This window comes from Nerophis lumbriciformis, linkage group LG10 (assembly GCF_033978685.3).
Source record: "Nerophis lumbriciformis linkage group LG10, RoL_Nlum_v2.1, whole genome shotgun sequence".
NCBI classification, from domain to species: domain Eukaryota; kingdom Metazoa; phylum Chordata; class Actinopteri; order Syngnathiformes; family Syngnathidae; genus Nerophis; species Nerophis lumbriciformis.
In genome coordinates, this window is record NC_084557.2 from 27,869,619 (window position 1) to 27,888,500 (window position 18,882).

At 38.7% G+C, this 18,882-nt stretch overlaps 1 protein-coding gene across 1 annotated transcript in view; it reads left to right on the forward strand.

Moving 5' to 3' along the window:
- Nucleotides 1-18,882, forward strand: part of znf469 (zinc finger protein 469) — a 105,562-nt gene that overhangs the window by 72,912 nt on the left and 13,768 nt on the right. The gene's annotated exons all lie outside the window — the stretch shown is intronic.

Consider the following 18,882-nt stretch of genomic DNA (forward strand, 5'->3'; position numbering starts at 1 on the left):
ATTAATACTGTTTACATTGTTTCTTATGGAAAGATTTGTTTCACTTTACAAACTTTTCGATTTACAAACCCCATTCAATAACCGATTATATTCGGAAATCAAGGGTCCACTGTAGTAATGTTTTACTTGTTTGTGTGCTTTGTTCACAACAAATTACAATATGTGTGAAGGTAATAAAATGTGAGTTTTACATTTGACAAGTAATCACAGGCAGAGGCGCAATTGAAAGTGATGATTTATGGTTTCCTTGCTGTGTGTGGCTAAGTCTCTCGAGGGCTGCTGTATTTCATCCCCCACCTCTTGTTTGGACTTGTGGGGGTCCATCTGCCGAATCCAGGTCCACTAGGGACCACCCTGAGGTGCCACTGTTTAGGTTGCTTTTTAAACAGTGTGAAATGTGTGCTGCGTTATTTATGGTAATTCCATCTTGCCAGTGTGTTGTAAAGTAATTGTATAAGTGTTGCCTGGTTAATTTACCAACTATTCAAGTATTCATAGCATTCAGCTGACCGGAATTTCACTAACAAGTTGTATTTCTGTAAATTTTCTCCTGAAATTGAATTTGCCAGTCATTTCCCATAATATTAATTCATTTTTGAGTAATAAGATAACTAACTGTACTCGGACTCAATATGCCCACCCTTTTGGTGTAATGTCATCTACAGAACTGGAGCCCATTTCCCTGCACACATAGTGTTGGTAAAGGCATAAAGAACTATTATTTTGATCACTTAATTGCATATGTTTGTCGCCCTGGTCCTGATTACTGCAAAACTCGAAGTAAAAAAATATGAGCACAAAAGAAATATAAAGAATCACAATTTTCATACATCCCTGTTTTTCCGTCTCATTTTCAATAATGTTTTCATGTTTCCTCATGCTCTTTCAGCATTTCCTCATTTGGAAAAGTATGCAAGCTAAACCCTTTTAGTTGTTTTGCTGCAACCTGCAACAATGCATCTGGCAGACAATTTTGATAATTCCTTCAAATTCTGTGCGAAAATATAGTGATTCGTCATAAAGATGCTACGAAAACACAAACAATATGAAATTGCGTCCCGTCTTCTGTAGGTGACGTTAGCAGGCTGATGCAGGCTCACCCACATTTTCGTGCTAAAAGTGGGCGTTCCAAAATGTGCTGAAACTCATTCAAAAATAAGCCTAAAATCACTCCTGTGCCTTTTGTGTGGAGAATTTACCTGTAGGCATTATTTTCAGGTCAAGAACTATGAAATGAGTGCCAATGTTGTCAGCATATTTTTTATGTTGATTTAATAAATAAAAAAAATTTTAAATATATTTTTTTTATTATTTTTTTGTTTTAATTTCTTGTGCGGCCCGGTACCGGTCCGTGGGCCGATTAGTAGCGGGCCGCACAAGAAATAAAAAATTTAAAAATAAAAAAAAATATATATATATATATATATATATATATATATTTATATATATATTTTTTTTTTTATTTTTATTATTAAATCAACATAAAAAACACAATATATACATTATATATCAATATAGATCAATACAGTCTGTAGGGATACAGTCCTTAAGCACACATGATTGTATTTCTTTTGACAAAAAAATAAATAAAAAATTTAAAAAAATACCAATAACCCCCCCAGCACCCCCCCTGGTCCGGACAAATTTTCAAGCGTTGACCGGTCCGCAGCTACAAAAAGGTTGGGGACTACCGGTCTACATAACATGTCATGGTGTTTCTTTGGTCAACATTTTGCATTTCATGTTTTACAGATCATCTTCAATCTACTTTCTGAATTAAAAAAGGGGTTCCCCCTTTTTTGGGTGGTCTTATTTACATGACTCCAATTTGACAGCCTCTTCTCCCCGCCATCTTTGTTGTAGTTTTTTAGCGCTTCCACAGCGAGCCTGCTGATAGACTAAGTTTGAAACATACGCAACTTTGCATTAGAAATGGTGACAGCGGAGGATTCATGTGCATGTACGAGCCAGTCTGCCCCTCAACGAGAGGATTGCGAAAAATAAAGGCCCTTATTGAGTACAACGTCGGACTACGGATCAGAATTATGAGGGAAGGCAAAATTGTTTTATAAATATCTCCGCCATACCTCCATGGTCTGATTTCAAATGTCTGTGACATATACAGATCTTAATAGACAGCAGGTACCAATAGGTAATACAAGTTGGTTTTGCATTATTAGGCCCTTTAAAACACTTTCTTGAGGTCTAGCTAATATGTATAGGATATGCTTTTAGTCACTTTTATAACCCGCTTTTTGAGTTTGTAAGATGTTTGTTTGTGGAGTTGTTCACAGACTGCAAACTAAAGCACGCCACACCTTCTCCAAAAGTATCAAAATTTATCTTTTGATTTATGTTTTTAAAATTGTTCAAAAATGCATCTTGAATTGTCACCGCAATTTGTTTTTCCAGATACGGTCAAAAATAAACTTCATAAACGTGACATAGACTCCTTTGGTCACAATATTAAGAACACCTACCCACTAGCTGATTGATGCAGACATTGAATTTAAAAACGCTGCTCATATGTCATATATTTATGTCATGGCATATCGCACGTCGGTGTTATTATGCACATGCCAAGATTACCGTATTTTTTGGACTATAAGGCGCACTTAAAATCTTTTCATTTTCTCAAAATTCCACAGTGCGCCTTATAACCCAGTGCACCTAATGTACGGAATAATTCTGGTTGTGCTTACCGACCTCGAAGCAATTTTATTTGGTACATGGTGTAATGATAAGTGTGACCTTACACATAAGAGATACGTGATATGACGTCAGTAAACAACACCAAAAGTTTAAATGTTCCATTGAAAATAAAGAACATTACACACAGCACTCAAAAACCCATCAAAATGTTTTTGGTATGACTTTGAAGGAGCACCGCTTGATGGATTGTCGGCCCATTACGGCTACTGTAGTCAGAGATACAAGTATTACTATGGTGTGTGTATAAGGACCGCAAAATGGCACCCATTAGCAGACATATTATTTGGCATCTTGTTTCACAATATTATGCAAAAGCAACTTTTCTTACCTTGTGGTACCTGCTGATCTGTATTTGAGATCTGCATAAGTCCTGAAAATTTGCTTATGTTGTCCACTGTAGTCCGTGGCGATACCGTAGTCGATAAGTTTCTTCTTTTTCTCTGTCTTCTTGTTATGTGACATTCATCCTCCGCTGTTGCCATATCTAATATAAAGTAGCGTAAAGTTCTAACTTATGGAAGTGCTAAAAACTACCAAAGTAGTGAGTTTACATAATTCACCCACGGAACTTTAGTTATTAGAGAGTTTCGGTCGGACCGTTTTTCACGGGACACATTTCCGGTGTTGTTGCACTAGTGAGCCGCGGATGAGGAGATGCTGCTCCATTGTTGATTTAAGTATAGTCTGAATGTGATCAAGGGGATGGGTCAAATGCAGAGGACAAATTTCACCACACCTAGTGTGTGTGTGACAATCATTGCTACTTTAACTTAACTTTAACTTAACCTATGGTCCAGAAAATACGGTAGATGAAAATAATACATTATCCTACCTTTTGTTGTGTTTCCTCATAGCCTGAAGCAGCAAAGAATGAACTCCTCCCTGTAAGGCATCCAAAACTGCATGCAAGCTCACGCCAAAGTAAATGAACCTTATGATTTGACGTTTGGCATTTTTTTGACACGAGTGCATTGTAACAACATTTATAAATCAGAAAAGACAGCATTTATCATAGATCCACTTTAAGCTGCAGGAGTGTTGCCCCGGACATACACTATATTGCCAAAAGTATTTGGCCACCCATCCAAATGATCAGAATCAGGTGTCCTAATCACTTGTTTAAAATCAAGCACTTAGGCATCGAGACTGTTTCTACAAACATTTGTGAAAGAATGGGCCGCTCTCAGGAGCTCAGTGATTTCCAGCTTGGAACTGTCATAGGATGCCACCTGTGCAACAAATCCAGTCGTCAAATTTCCTCGCTCCTAAATATTCCAAAGTCAACTGTCGGCTTTATTATAAGAAAATGGAAGAGTTTGGGAACAACAGCAACTCAGCCACGAAGTGGTAGGCCACGTAAACTGACAGAGAGGGGTCAGCGCAGGAATTATGGTGTGCGGTTTTTTTTTCAGGAGTTGGGCTTGGCCCCTTAGTTCCTGTGAAAGTGACTTTGAATGCTCCAGGATACCAAAACATTTTGGACAATTCCATGCTCCCAACCTTCCTCTTCCAACATGACTGTGCACCAGTGCACAAAGCAAGGTCCATAAAGACATGTATGACAGAGTCTGGTGTAGATGAACTTGACTGGCCTGCACAGAGTCCTGACCTGAACCCGACAGAACTCCTTTGGGATGAATTAGAACGGAGACTGAGAGCCAGGCCTTCTCGACCAACATCAGTGTGTGACCTCACCAATGCTCTGTTGGAAGAATGGTGGAAAATTCCTATAAACACACTCCGCAACCTGGACAGGTTTCCCAGAAGAGTTGAAGCTGTAATAGCTGCAAAAGGTGGATCGACATCATATTGAACCCTATGGGTTAGGAATGGGATCGCACTTCAAGTTCATATGTGAGTCAAGGCAGGTGGCCAAATACTTTTGGCAGTATAGTGTACCTGTGACAGTCAAGCCAATCCAAGACTTATTTCGTCTCAAAGTATCTCCCTTTTTTGTAATGAAACTCATTTTTGAGAGAGAACCAAATACTTTTGCCCTGGCTGAAGAAGGGACATGCAAATATTGATACACTGAAGGAAGGAAGGTGGAAGAAATAAAACCTGAATGAAGGAATTTGTCAAATAAAGATATGCTTGTCTTGCTGAACAGTCGGGAAAAAATGGTCTCGCTCTCCTTTCCACCAAAATCCTGTTGTTTTATAATCTGTCAAAAAGTATACCTGTCTGTTCACACCGGCCACACAAGTAATGTTACGTGCATATGCAGAAACACTGGAAATTGTGTCGAAGACAGGAAAGAAAATGACTTTAAACACTAAAACAAAGATTCCATCATGTTTGTGGAATGTCGTGGCTAGCAATATGGAAACAGAATCAAGTGGTTAGAAAAAAATAAATAAATAAAAGAAAACCCGTCTGCGAAAGGGGGGAAAACTAGAGAGGTGGTAAAGGGAGCCTCTGGAATTACACACTAAAGCCCCTTTAGACTCACACACGCGCACAAACACACATACGCACACACAAATATATACTGAGACACTCGTCTTACGTCTTCCCTGCTGCGCAGTTAACCACATTGGGTTAAGGGTGGGGTTAGGGGTGGTGGATGTAGAGAGGCACCACTGTAACAATCCCCGTCAGTACTGTACTGTTAGACTTGAACTACCACTGCACCACTGTGGTCACTTTGACATCTCTTTTTCTGAGCGTTCTCAGGGGTCCAACGTGCTTGTATTATTATTATTTTACAGGGCAGCAAATGAGTCTGTCCTCATACATGGCCTGACATGGTGGCCCCCAGGTTCCACTGGAGGACATTGCCCCCTCCTGCAGGGCTGTAGAAAGAGGTCGGGGGGAAGATTTTTGTTTCTGCCATTAAATATGTAAGCTATAAAAAAAATATATAAAAAAAAGTTTTGTACAAGTTTCACTTTGGATATAATTGCATTAATTATAATGATTCCTATTATCCACTAATGATAATCCTATGTGAAACAGCTGATCTCTATTTTAGACTCTAAAAACTCAACAGATTTATAATCATATTAAAGTCAATCATGACAGATGAGAGATTATTTAGATATGTATTCTGGCCATTTTATATTAAAATTGTTGGTACTTTTTTGTACAAATAAACAAAAGTTTTTTCTTTTTTTCTAAACAAAGTCAAATTATCTTGTCGGGTGTATCTGGATACGTTCTAGATACTGTATGTCAATCCCATTTTTAAAAAGTTAAAAACCTAGTTATGGTTTTAGCATGTGTTTTTAAAAAAAACGGTTTTAGCCAAAGTCATGCAAAGTTTGTTTTTTAGTGCATTGAAACTAGGGTTGTCCAGATACCAATATTTTGGTACCGGTACCAAAATTATTTTGATACTTTTCGGTACTTTCCTGTACTTTTCTAAATAAGGGGGACCACAAAAAATTGCATTATTGGCTTTATTTTAACAAAAAATCTTAGGGTACATTAAACATATTTTTCTTATTGCAAGTTTGTCCTTAAATAAAATAGTGAACATACAAGACAACTTATCTTTTATTAGTAAGTAAGCAAACAAAGGCTCCTAATTTTGCTGCTGACATATGCAGTAACATATTGTGTCATTTTCCATTTTAATATTTTGTCAAAATTATTAAGGACAAGTGGTAGAAAATGAATGATTAATCTACTTGTTCATTTACTGTTAATATCTGCTTACTTTCTCTTTAACATGTTCTATCTACACTTCTGTTAAAATGTAATAATCACTTATTCTTCTGTTGTTTGATACTTTACATTAGTTTTGGATGATACCACACATTTGGGTATCAATCCAAGTCGTTACAGGATCATACATTGGTCATATTTCCTGAGTTTATAAACATAATATACATTTTTTTTAAACGAAAGAAGATGTTGTGATGCCAAAAAATATCGACGTATAATCATAGTAATATTGATTAGATACGCTCCTGTACTTGGTATCATTACAGTTGATGTTAGGTGTAGATCCACCAATGATGTTTGTTTACATCGTGATGCCAGGGAGCTACGGTGTGTAGTGAAGCATGTTTAGACATTCCTCGTCCTGCAGGGATGATACTTGTAAGAAACTTACTTTATTTGTCGCCATGGAGGTGAGGATTAGTGATTTAGAAGTAGCTAAAACACTACCGACTGGGGCTGGACTTTAGCCGCTAGCTAGCTAGCCATGTCTTAATGCACCTCTTCCGGTGGGCGTTTCAGTGTTATAACTTCACCTTTATTGTTAGTTTTTAAGCCAAAATGCGTCCGTTCTCCCTTTTCTGTCTACAAACTGTGTCTGCTTGTAAGTACTCCGTGATTGTACACTGCGGAACCATGCTCGTCTGCAGAGGTGGGTAGTAACGCGCTACATTTACTCCGTTACATCTACTTGAGTAACTTTTGGGATAAATTGTACTTCTAAGAGTAGTTTTAATGCAACATACTTCTACTTTTACTTGAGTATATTATTAGAGAAGAAACGCTACTTTTACTCCGCTCCATTTATCTACATTCAGCTCGCTACTGATTTGTATCGATCTGTCAATGCACGCTTTGTTTGTTTTGGTTTGTCAGACAGACCTTCAAAGTAGAATCTATCGCATGCCTGCGTTTTACCAATCAAATACAGTCACTGGTGACGTTTGACTCCGTTTCACCAATCAAACAGAGCCAGGCGGTCACATGACATAAAGTTTCAGCGGCAAAACTACAACAAGCTTAAGTTTACATGAACTAAACGTCAAATTTGAGGAAGCACATCGCGGTAAGTAACGTTAATAATAATAATAATAATACATTTTATTTATAAGGCGCCTTTCTGGGCACTCAAGGACACCGTACAAAATCAAAACAATAAAATCATATTGGATAAAAAACAACAACAACAACAAAGATAGAGAAGAAAAGACGATTACAATGAATAAGCAGTCAGGAATAGGTGTGTTTTGAGTCTTGATTTGAAGAGGGATATTGAATCTAAGTTACGAAGGTCTGGTGGTAAAGAGTTCCAAAGATGTGGGGCAGAGCGGCTGAAAGCTCGGGCACCCATGGTGGACAGTTTAAATAAAGGGACAGTGAGATGGATGGATGAAGAGGATCTTAGGGAATGTGAGGGCGTGGCGACATGGATCAGGTCAGAGAGATATGATGGTATGGCAGCAGTATGTAACGTTAGTAGATATTTTGGCTGTCACCGTAGGCTGATGTTAGCTTCCCTGCTATGAATCACTGTCAAATGTACATCATGTGGGGACATTTATTAACGCACTGCAGCCTCATAGACACGCACAGTCGCACACACACACACACACACACACACACGCATGCATAGAAAAACCAATCAGAAGTGCACAGTGTGTTCCCAGGTTTAGTTAGTTTAGTCTTTATTTGAAGGGACAATGCACAGAAACATTAAGCTCAAAGACAGATATGTTCTGTACCAGATTATAGCTTAATAGCTAATTTCCATCTGCAGTCCCTGGCTACCTAAATTAAAGGGATACAAAAATCATGCAATAAAATTATGACAATAAAATGATACACAAGTATTAAGAAAAAAGTCATAAAATGCCCTTTCATGGACACATACTTAATATACAATACAACCACACCTCATTTACATCATCACACAAAGACAATACATGCTCTTGTTCACATCTGTCATCATTTGTAAAAACAACCTTGATTTAAACAGGCATACCTCACAATTTACAACAAAAATGCTCTCATGGATAAATATAATACACATTAAGTTGACATGTCAAACAAGGTGCCCACCTTAGTGACCGTGTGAGCAGCTTTGATTGCTCCAAAGCCACGTGCAGCCCCCACCTATCAGTTTATGGTTTGCGTAAAGGCTAACTTGTTATTTTCCTTTGTAATCTCTGCCTACTGAGCCTATGGTGCTGTTAAGTTATTGTGGCTCAATTTGCCTTAATTTTTTTATGTTAATGTATCATTATTTAATATATATTATTGTTTTAGTTGCTGGCTCTGAATTTGCTCATTGCTATTTTTATGTTTTTGTGCATTATTTGTTGCCGTCATCATTAAACGAACAGGTTACTCATCGGTTACTCAGTACTTGAGTAGTTTTTTCACAACATACTTTTTACTTTTGCTCAAGTAAATATTTGGGTGACTATTCCTTACTTTTACTTGAGTAATAAATATCTAAAGTAACAGTACTCTTACTTGAGTACAATTTGTGGCTACTCTACCCACCTCTGCTCGTCTGCTCGTAAACCATGGGAGTGTGGACCGGTACTTTTCAGAGGCGGTATAGTACCGAAAATTATTCATTAGTACCTCAGTACTATACTAATACCATTTCTGTGTGTACGGGGCAGTGGGGTTATACGTTGGGTATACACGGTGGGATGGGGGAGCCCTTGAGGAGTCTTGTATTTGGGGACCACTGCCGTCACGCTTCCTCAGCAGGGCCAGGACAATTATAACAGACAGCTACCAGTTAGGACACTACTTCTTTGAGCTGCTGCCCTCTGGCAAGAGGTATAAAGCAGCAAAGGCTGGAACAAAAAGAATGAAGGACAGTTTATTCCTCATTAGCCACTGACACACCCGCTAAGGACTAAATAGCTTATTCATTCATGTATTTGGTCACACGCACACACACAATGTGTAGTATGTATGGAGAGTGACTGCTTCCAACAGATGGTTGACAGTTTAGTCGTAATGTTGATTTTACAATGACAATAATCTATCTCTCAAATACTTTAAAAAGTTCTGTCAATCTCTCAACAGTGTGGCGGAAGGTGCACTATGTCAAAGTTTCAGCCTGTAAATCACAGGCAGACAAGTGAGGTGTGTGACGGAAAACACTGACAGGCCGCTCCTGATCACGCCTCCACTTTCACGGTATTAATAACCGTAGCTGCATCACTGTGAAAGCACACTGGGCTGTCCTCACATCATTGACATTTCTTTCCTCTCAGTCTTTCAATGGGACATGGGAGCTTAGATCTTTAAAGGCAAATTGCTTGCATAATGGATGTTTCCAAAAATACAGAGTAGGCAGGCACGCTGACCGAGGTTTTGGCGGCGTGCCCCAGCGTGGGCTCCGGGCCAGCCCTTCTGACTGCACATTCTCTCCTCTGGACTAGTCATGCCTGGAGAGGCTTGATGAGAGCAGCAAGGCGGCCTTTATTCTTCGAGCTCACCCACTTCATCCCCCTGATTACACAGCCTACTGAACATCACACTCACCTCTATGAGGGATTTTCCTGACGTTGAATGACCTTTCCGACTACGTTTCCGTTTTCCTGAACTGACCTCCTGCACCAGCATCTGGTAAAATGTAGGCTAATGCCAGTGATTGGTTTACAGTTTCATAAAAAGGGCTATTGTTTGTCGAAGTGGTTTTCAGCCTGCTGTTTCCCCTCACCTGGCACTAATCATGCTTAGTGTCCCTGGAGAGACATTGTCTCCAGGATCTGTTTTGTGTGTTGTCTTATAAAAATCTTCCACTACTATATAGTTAAGGTCACCTATGTTGGAAACCATGATCTGCTTCTACCGTTCCTTTGAGACAGATTAGGGGGATCTCCTCTTACAGAGCACATGTCAAAAAAAATGGTTGAATAGCTCGGAGCTGCTGAGTCTGTGGTCCTTAAATCTAACAGACTTTGAGAGATCTGCAGCTTACCGGCAAGAAAAAAAGAAATTCATTTCCTTTCAAATCAATATTGCTGTAATTGCAAAAGCAATTATGAGAGGTATTCACACAAGTACAGCCCGAAACAGTGAAGTGTTGAGTGGAAAAATGTTTTTTACAGTGTTACCAGCATGTTTAGACTCAAGCAGACACCTCTTGCATTCTGCAACAAAAATGTCAGCGATGAGACTTCCAAGAAATTGAGTTTCTACTCAAGCACATTTTGCCTACTTCTTCACCTCCGAGAGAGAGGTTAATACTTTGCCGTGCATTGTGTAATGGAACAAAAATCTCCTGTTTGTCCACACAAAAACACACCACTCAGCAGTTCCTGAGCAATTAGAGTGGTGTTGTGGTGAAGCCGTATGGCACGCCTGAGAAGCTTGATGATTTTGAAGGAAGCACTCATGCACATGCAACATTAAAGGGGAACTGCACTTTTGGGGGGGAATTTGGGAATCACTCACAATCATCACGAGGGACAAGAAGACGAGTGTATTTTTTTGATGCGTTCTAACTCGTAAATAAACGTAAGTAAAAGTCCGCTTACAATGTAGTCAATGGGAGGTCCTCTATTCCCGCCCATAAAGCCCTCTAAATAACCATCCAAAAAGCGCCAACAATACTCCATTTACATTTTGTGACCTGAATATTAACCAAGTATTAGTGATATTGTTACCATAAGCGCTAACACAGACAAACTATAGCAGCGCCGTGATCATAGAGAGCGAATTAGCTTGTGCTGCTATTTTGACATCACCGGCTGGTGAGCTGCTTTCTCGCCTCAGAGCGCGAGAAAGTTTATTGTAGATTATAAATCATGCCTCTCACCTTAATAGTAGAAGGAGTAGGACGTTTTCCGACAAGCTGGTCACTTTTGGCATCCAACTTAGACCTAGCAATGGTGAGAAAGACACAAGAAGACACTGGGCTCCACCTCCCTTTTTTCTTTGCGAGGATTATGAGTCATTCTTCATCTAAATGGGAATATATCAACATCCTATCAGTCAGCATTCCAGTGACAGTAGACATTGTACAGTAAGTGATGCATATGTGTTTTTTGGTTCTCATAAAGTCCGCAGTGAGCAGTAATCAGTGATGTTGTCAAAGGAAAAAGCGACCATCGTGATGCGTTAATAAAATGAATGCACAGCTGTATGCTTAAAATGAGCAAAAATATGTAAATATTACATTCTATTATGAATGTGCCTGTGACTACATTACATATATACTTACAGGATGTATATAAAACCTCCCATAGGCTCCATTTTAAGCAGACTTTTGATCACATTTATTTACTAGTTAGAATGCATTACAAAAAAAACATCTGTGTTCTTGTTTTTCATAAAGATAGACAAAATTCCCAAAAAATGTGCAGTTCCCCTTTAAGCGATTTGCGAAAACCCCAGCAAAAAACAATCATTTGGAACCAATTTTCCAGCAGCCAAGCAACATTTGATTTCACACTATGCCTTGCAAATTTATGGTGCCATCCACAGCCTTTTGACACTCCAAGATCAAATTATACTCTTCTAAATACAACCAAATAAAAGTTAAATCCCACAAAATGATGAGCTTGAGATGTGTAGGCATGTCCCAACTTTTTCCGATACAATACCAATATTGGCTAATACCAATATTGATCCGATACACTATCAGCACAAACCATATTAGTAGTACCATATTTTTCGGACTATAAGTCGCTCCGGAGTATAAGTCGCACCGGCCGAAAATGCATAATAAAGAAGGAAAAAAACATATATAAGTCGCACTGGTGTATAAGTCGCATTTTTGGGGGAAATTTATTTAATAAAACCCAACACCAAGAATAGACATTTGAAAGGCAATTTAAAATAAATAAAGAATAGTGAACAACAGGCTGAATAAGTGTACGTTATATGAGGCATAAATAACCAACTGAGAACGTGCCTGGTATGTTAACGTAACATATTATGGTAAGAGTCATTCAAATAACTATAACATATAGAACATGCTATACGTTTACCAAACAATCTGTCACTCCTAATCGCTAAATCCCATGAAATCTTATACGTTTAGTCTCTTACGTGAATGAGCTAAATAATATTATTTGATATTTTACGGTAATGTGTTAATAATTTCACACATAAGTCGCTCCTGAGTATAAGTCACACCCTGGGCCAAACTATGAAAAAAAAACTGCGACTTATAGTCCGAATAATACGGTACATACTTTTTTTCTAGTGTGGATGGAATGTTAGAAAAGGCTTGATCAAGCAAAATTATTCAAACAGAGAACAAAAGGTGTGGAAAAGCACTAACTTATGTGTAACTGTCTGGAATAGATTTATGCACTGCAAATTATTTGCCACTTGCCAAGGTTTAAAATTGTATTTTGTTTAAAGATTCTGCAACATCTTGAGGATGTCCAATTTAAGAATTGCAAGTTGAATAAAGTTAAAGTTAAAGTACCACTGATAGTCACACACACACAAGGTGTGGTGAAATTACCCTCTGCATTTGACCCATCCCCTTGTCCGGTAGAAAATGGATGGATGGAACCCCCAAATCCAACCCTTGATGCTGAGTGCCAAGCAGGGAGGTAATGGGTCCCATTTTCATAGTCTTTGGTATGACTCGGCCGGGGTTTGAACTCACAACCTACCGATCTCAGGGAGGACACTCTAACCACAAGGCTACAGAGCAGGTTTAATGCTTGTTTTCAAACCAAAATACTTATTTCTATTTTAAAGTACCAGTAGAGTGGAAAACAAGTAGACTTTCTATGCTTAATTGTGTTTCATTGTATCCATTAAACCAGTGTTTTTCAACCACTGTGCCGCAGCACACTAGTGTGCCGTGAGATACAGTCTGGTGTGCCATGGGAGATTATCTAATTACACATATTTGTGTTAAAAACATTTTTTGCAAACCAGTAATTATAGTCTGCAAATGATGTGTTGTTGTTGAGTGTCGGTGCTGTCCAGAGCTCGGCAGAGTAACCGTGTAATACTCTTCCATATCAGTAGGTGGCAGCCGGTAGCTAATTGCTTTGTAAAGGCAGGTAAAAAGGTGTCTTATGCTTAAACCAAAAATAAACAAAAGGTGAGTGCCGCTAAGAAAAGGCATTGAAGCTTAGGGAAGGCTATGCAGAACGAAAGTAAAACTGAACTGGCTACAAAGTAAACAAAAACAGAATGCTGGACGACAGCAAAGACTTACTGTGGAGCAAAGATGCACAATGTACATCCGAACATGACATGACTATCAACAATGTCCCCACAAAGAAGGATAAAAACAGCTGAAATATTCTTGTTTGCTAAAACAAAGTAGATGCGGGAAATATAAGACATGAAACTGCTACAGGAAAATACCAAAAAAAGAGAAAAAGCCACCAAAATAGGAGCGCAAGACAAGAACTAAAACACTACACACGGGAAAACAGCAAAAAACTCCAAATAAGTCAGGGGGTGATGTGACAGGTGGTGACAGTACACCTACTTTGAGACAAGAGCTATAGTGATGCATGGTTGGTTATGGTTTAAATTAATATCCAACAATTGCGACAACAACTTTTTACTGTCAACTGAGTTTAGGATTTCTGCTGGTGGTGTGCCTCCGGATTTTTTCAACGCAAAAAATGTGCCTTGGCTCAAAAAAGGTTGAAAAACCATATACAATTGTATTCACAATCCGCAAAGTATGCAAAAACACTGTTTAAACATCACAAAATACCACAAATTCAGTCAGACATTTTGAATATTCCGCTTTGAATACCTTTGGCTATTTCCGTGGATTGACGTCACTGGAGTAACGCTTCTGCACTCTGACCATAGTGTCAGTTAAGTCATACTGGAAATATGCAAACAGTAGAGAGGGATATGCTGTCTATCATTCACAATCCTTGTATAAGACATGAACACATATGTTTTTCTTGTTTTGTAAATAAATAAATACATAAAAAGTCTACTAACAATGTAGTCATTGGGGGCTCTCTATTACGCCCACAAAACCCTCTAAATAACCATCCACAACCCGCCAACAATACTCTGTATACATATCGTGACCTGAATACTAACCAAATATTTGCAATGTTGTTTTTATAAGCGCTAACGCAAACACATTTTTTTTAGCGGGGTAATATAATATATATATAATATATATATATATATATATAATATATAATATATAATATATATATATATATATATAATATAATATATAATATATAATATAAACAGCTAAGTAGCCTTATGCTGCTTTACTGTGAGCTGACAGCGATGTCCTGCTGCTCCTGAATCATCGCTTCTTGGCTCGTCAAAGTTATCCTAGAATATAAATGATGCCTCTCATCTGGATAATAGGAGGATTTAACCATGAATCTAGAAGTTGTTCTTCGGTGACATTCAATTTATACCCGGAAATAAGAGACAAACACAAAAAAAACCAAAGGCAGTGTCTGCTGGGAGACTTTTCCTTGTTACCACCCCCTTGAAGTGGGGTGGTAATGATTTTGGCGACAACTAGTAGTCACAATAATTAATTAAATTAAGCTCATGACACAGTAAATTGAATGAAGCGGACACGTTTGTTACTGGATAGTTTCTAATACGCTTCTGCCTTAGAGACTTCAAGTAGTATGCAGTTATAATTATTTGATGCCTGTTTATATTGTTTTAGACTGCAATATTGTTCAATTGATGACACTCATAGTGTATGTTGTATAGCTGGTAGCTTCTAATTACTTCAATAAAGGACTTTAAATGACTTTAAGAAAAGACCAACCTTGTGTGTGTTTTTGGAGGACATTTAGCTGTCAATCTTTACACAAGTAAACACGTTGCAAGACTGCTTGTATCAGAGCTTTACATCGGAACGTTTAAATGCAAGCCAAAATAATACGATCCTTGTTTTTTTGCTGATATCGGGCCGATATCTCATGTCAATATCGGATCGGTAGTGTGAAGTAATACAAGCTAATGATGAGAAGTTTGGTTCAACGGTGGAATAATTGAACAGCACAGGGTTTTAGGCGAGTGTACTCAGCATACATTGAGAAATAAATGGCCCTTCTTTGTAAACTGACAGCTGATGCGTCGGTGTGACTTTCCTCATACTGGTCTTTTTGTTGCTGGAGGCATTCATCCACAGCCCTGAACCTCCACGGGCAGCCTGGGCAAATACAATTGGGGCTATGATCTATGAGGGTAACTGTTGACTCTGAGGAGGTGGATCAAGCACTGCCTGGTGCAGATCCTGGCAGGAGCCTTTCATACCAGTTTCCCTAACCTGTGGCAGAGACAGCTGAGGACACTCTGGCTTTCAGAGTGTGCGGAGCTGGAGAGAAGATGTGATTTTTCACGACCAGGCCTAAAACTCAGCTGGGTCTCAGCCTCAGGACTCCCTCCTCATCTGCTAAATACCTCTTAAAGGTTTACCAAAGGCTGAGACACGGAAACACATTTTGAAGGCTGGGTCCCCTAAGGCAGGGATATTCGACTAAATTGTTTTTGGGGCAAAGCTATGGACCACAGGCCAGTTTTCTCCCTATTAGTCTTATTTTGTATATTCTAGAAAATCAGCGAACATTTAATTTTTGGTCTATTTTAGAGATGTCCGATACTGCCGATATTATTGGCCGACAAATGCTTTGAAATATAATATCGGAAATTATCAGTGTCAGTTTCAAAATTATCGGTATTGGTTTCAAAAAGTAAAATGTATGACTTTTTAAAATGCTGCTGTGTAAACGGACGTAGGGAAAAGTACACAGCGCCAATAAACCTTAAAGGCACTGCCTTTGCGTGTCGGCCCAGTCACATAATATCTACGGCCAAGTGAATGCAACGCATACTTGATCAATAGCCATACAGGTCACACTGAGGGTGGCCGTATAAACACCTTTAACACTGTTAAAAATATGCGCCACACTGTGAACCCACACCAAACAACAATAACAAACACATTTCGGGAGAACATCCGCACCGTAACACAACATAAACACAACAGAACAAATACCCAGAACCCCTTGCAGCACTAACTCTTCCGGGATGCCAATAAACCTTAAAGGCACTGCCTTTGCGTGTCGGCCCAGTCACATAATATCTACGGCTAAGTGAATGCAATGCATACTTGATCAACAGCCATACAGGTCACACTGAGGGTGGCCGTATAAACAACTTTAACACTGTTAAAAATATGCGCCACACTGTGAACCCACACCAAACAACAATGACAAACACATTTCGGGAGAACATCCGCACCGTAACACAACATAAACACAACAGAACAAATACCCAGAACCCCTTGCAGCACTAACTCTTCCGGGATGCTACAATATACACCCCCCCCCCCCCCCCCCTCCCCGCTACTATATCGGAATATCGGATATCAACAAAAAAGCCATTATCATACATCTCTAGTTTTATTTTGTCAGCATTACAGGAGCACTTGTTTTTAATGAACTTTCTGCAAAAAAGCTAATCAAAGATCATCTTTATGACAGCCCTCCAGTGTTTTTACGAATCTGCAGCAAAAATGTGAGTCTCTCACAACTTTTTTGAACTGAACTCTTGGGCTACCTGTTGAATAGCCCAAATGATGAAAAAGAGAGGACCTAAAATGGAACCTTGAGGAACACTACTAGTACAATAAAAACAATTGAACAAGTGACTACTGAATGCATTTGAAGTAAACAAGCTACAGCAAAAGTTACAAAAATCACATTACGAAAAACATTTGTAACTACCAAAAAGGAAAGGACATTAACAGGTGCCTTAAAGGACGCTTCTAATATGTAAATCACAAGTGGGGACCCGAGTGTTCTATGTTTCCTAGCAAGGTTAAAATGTCAATGCAAGATCTGCTGATGTGTTTACAGCAGCCTAAGTTCCTTTATACAACAGGAGCACACTAGTGTCTTATGAATTTGCTGCAAAAATGTTTGTTTCTCAGGTTTTGAACTGAACTCCGGGGCCAGTATGGTGGCATTCCCGGATTGGATTTGGCCCCTGGGCCGCCTGTTGAATGGCAATTACATCTCAGCTTCACCTTACCTTCCCTTTTGACTTAAAACCCTCAGCTATTGCGTGGGATGATGTATTCAGAAATTAGCCAATAACTTCTCATAAGATTGCTGTATGTACCTGTCATTAACCTCTTGATATGACTGAACTATAGGATGGTTTCGATCGAAAGCCTTTTGCAAAAAAAATAGAGGAGAGCAGTTGACTCTCTAAATCAGGGGAATCAAACTCATTTCAGATTGGGGGCAAAATGGAGAAAAATCTACTCCCAAGTGGGCCGGACTGGTAAAATCACGGCACGATAACTTAAAAATAAAGACAACTTCAGATTGTTTCCTTTGTTTGAAAATACAACAAGCACATTCTGAAAATGTACGAATCATAATGTTGTTGGGTTTTTTTACCCTTACATGTTGTGGTTAATAGTATTCCATCATTATTTGTCGTTATTTATACTTTTTGAATAAATTATGTGATGATGTTCATCAGTCAACTCATTGGTGTTAATTTTCAATCTATCATGATAAAAAAATAGTATCAAAGTCAAATGACAGGGTGTTATTTATGTAGTTTGCTCATTTTCCTCAACTGGTGCACTAACATCATGTGGTTTATTTTTATACATAAGTAGCATCATCTACAAAGATACAAATAATTGCTATTGCAACATCTAGTGGACACATTTAGAACAGCAGTTTCTTTCATTCAAAAATTTTGGCTCATTTTTATACTTAAAACCTGTTCGAGGGCCTGATCCGGCCCGTGGGCCATACGTTTGACATCACTGCTCTAAATGCATTAAATCCAGGTATATACATTATATAAGTACATTTTGGAGCATACTGTGTGGCTGTCTGATTCTCACCAGGCTTGCACACCAAAAACTGATTTTCAAGAAATGCAGTGAATGTGAGCCAGTAAAAGTCCATTAGATGTTGAAGTAGGGCCAAAATATTTCTTTCCACATTTATAGTGTTCACATTTTTCCGGCGGGTAAAAAATTCAGCATATTACGTTCAAAATTATACGTAGTTGCCGAACAAAACCCATTTTCAAGCTCTGTCTTATGCCTCACGCGCTTGAATTTTACGATGCAGTGCGACTCACCTTAAAGTGAAGTGAGAACTTTAAAATGTGCTTAAAAATTTGTTTTCTATTATTTCCTGAAATTAAACCTAAATCCTCATTAAAAAAAAAAAAAAAGGTTGTCTCTTCGGTTGCTTCAGGATATCATAGTAATGGAAAGCAGAAAAGTAGGTCAGATTGAAGTTCCCCAGAAATGGCTTTTTGGTGCTAAACCGTAGCTTTCATCTGGTCTGACCTCAAAAAGAAGGAGCAGCAGTGGTGGCCAATGTAAACTGAGACCTGAGAGGCAGTGTCTGGGATGAGGAGAGGCAACAACCGTCACGGTGCCCAATGTTAAATGTCTAACGCCTGACCCAATAATCCATGATATTCTTCCATGATCTAAGCTTTCTCTAGCAAAATCATAAACACTATAACGCAGTGTCTCTGTATTAAAAG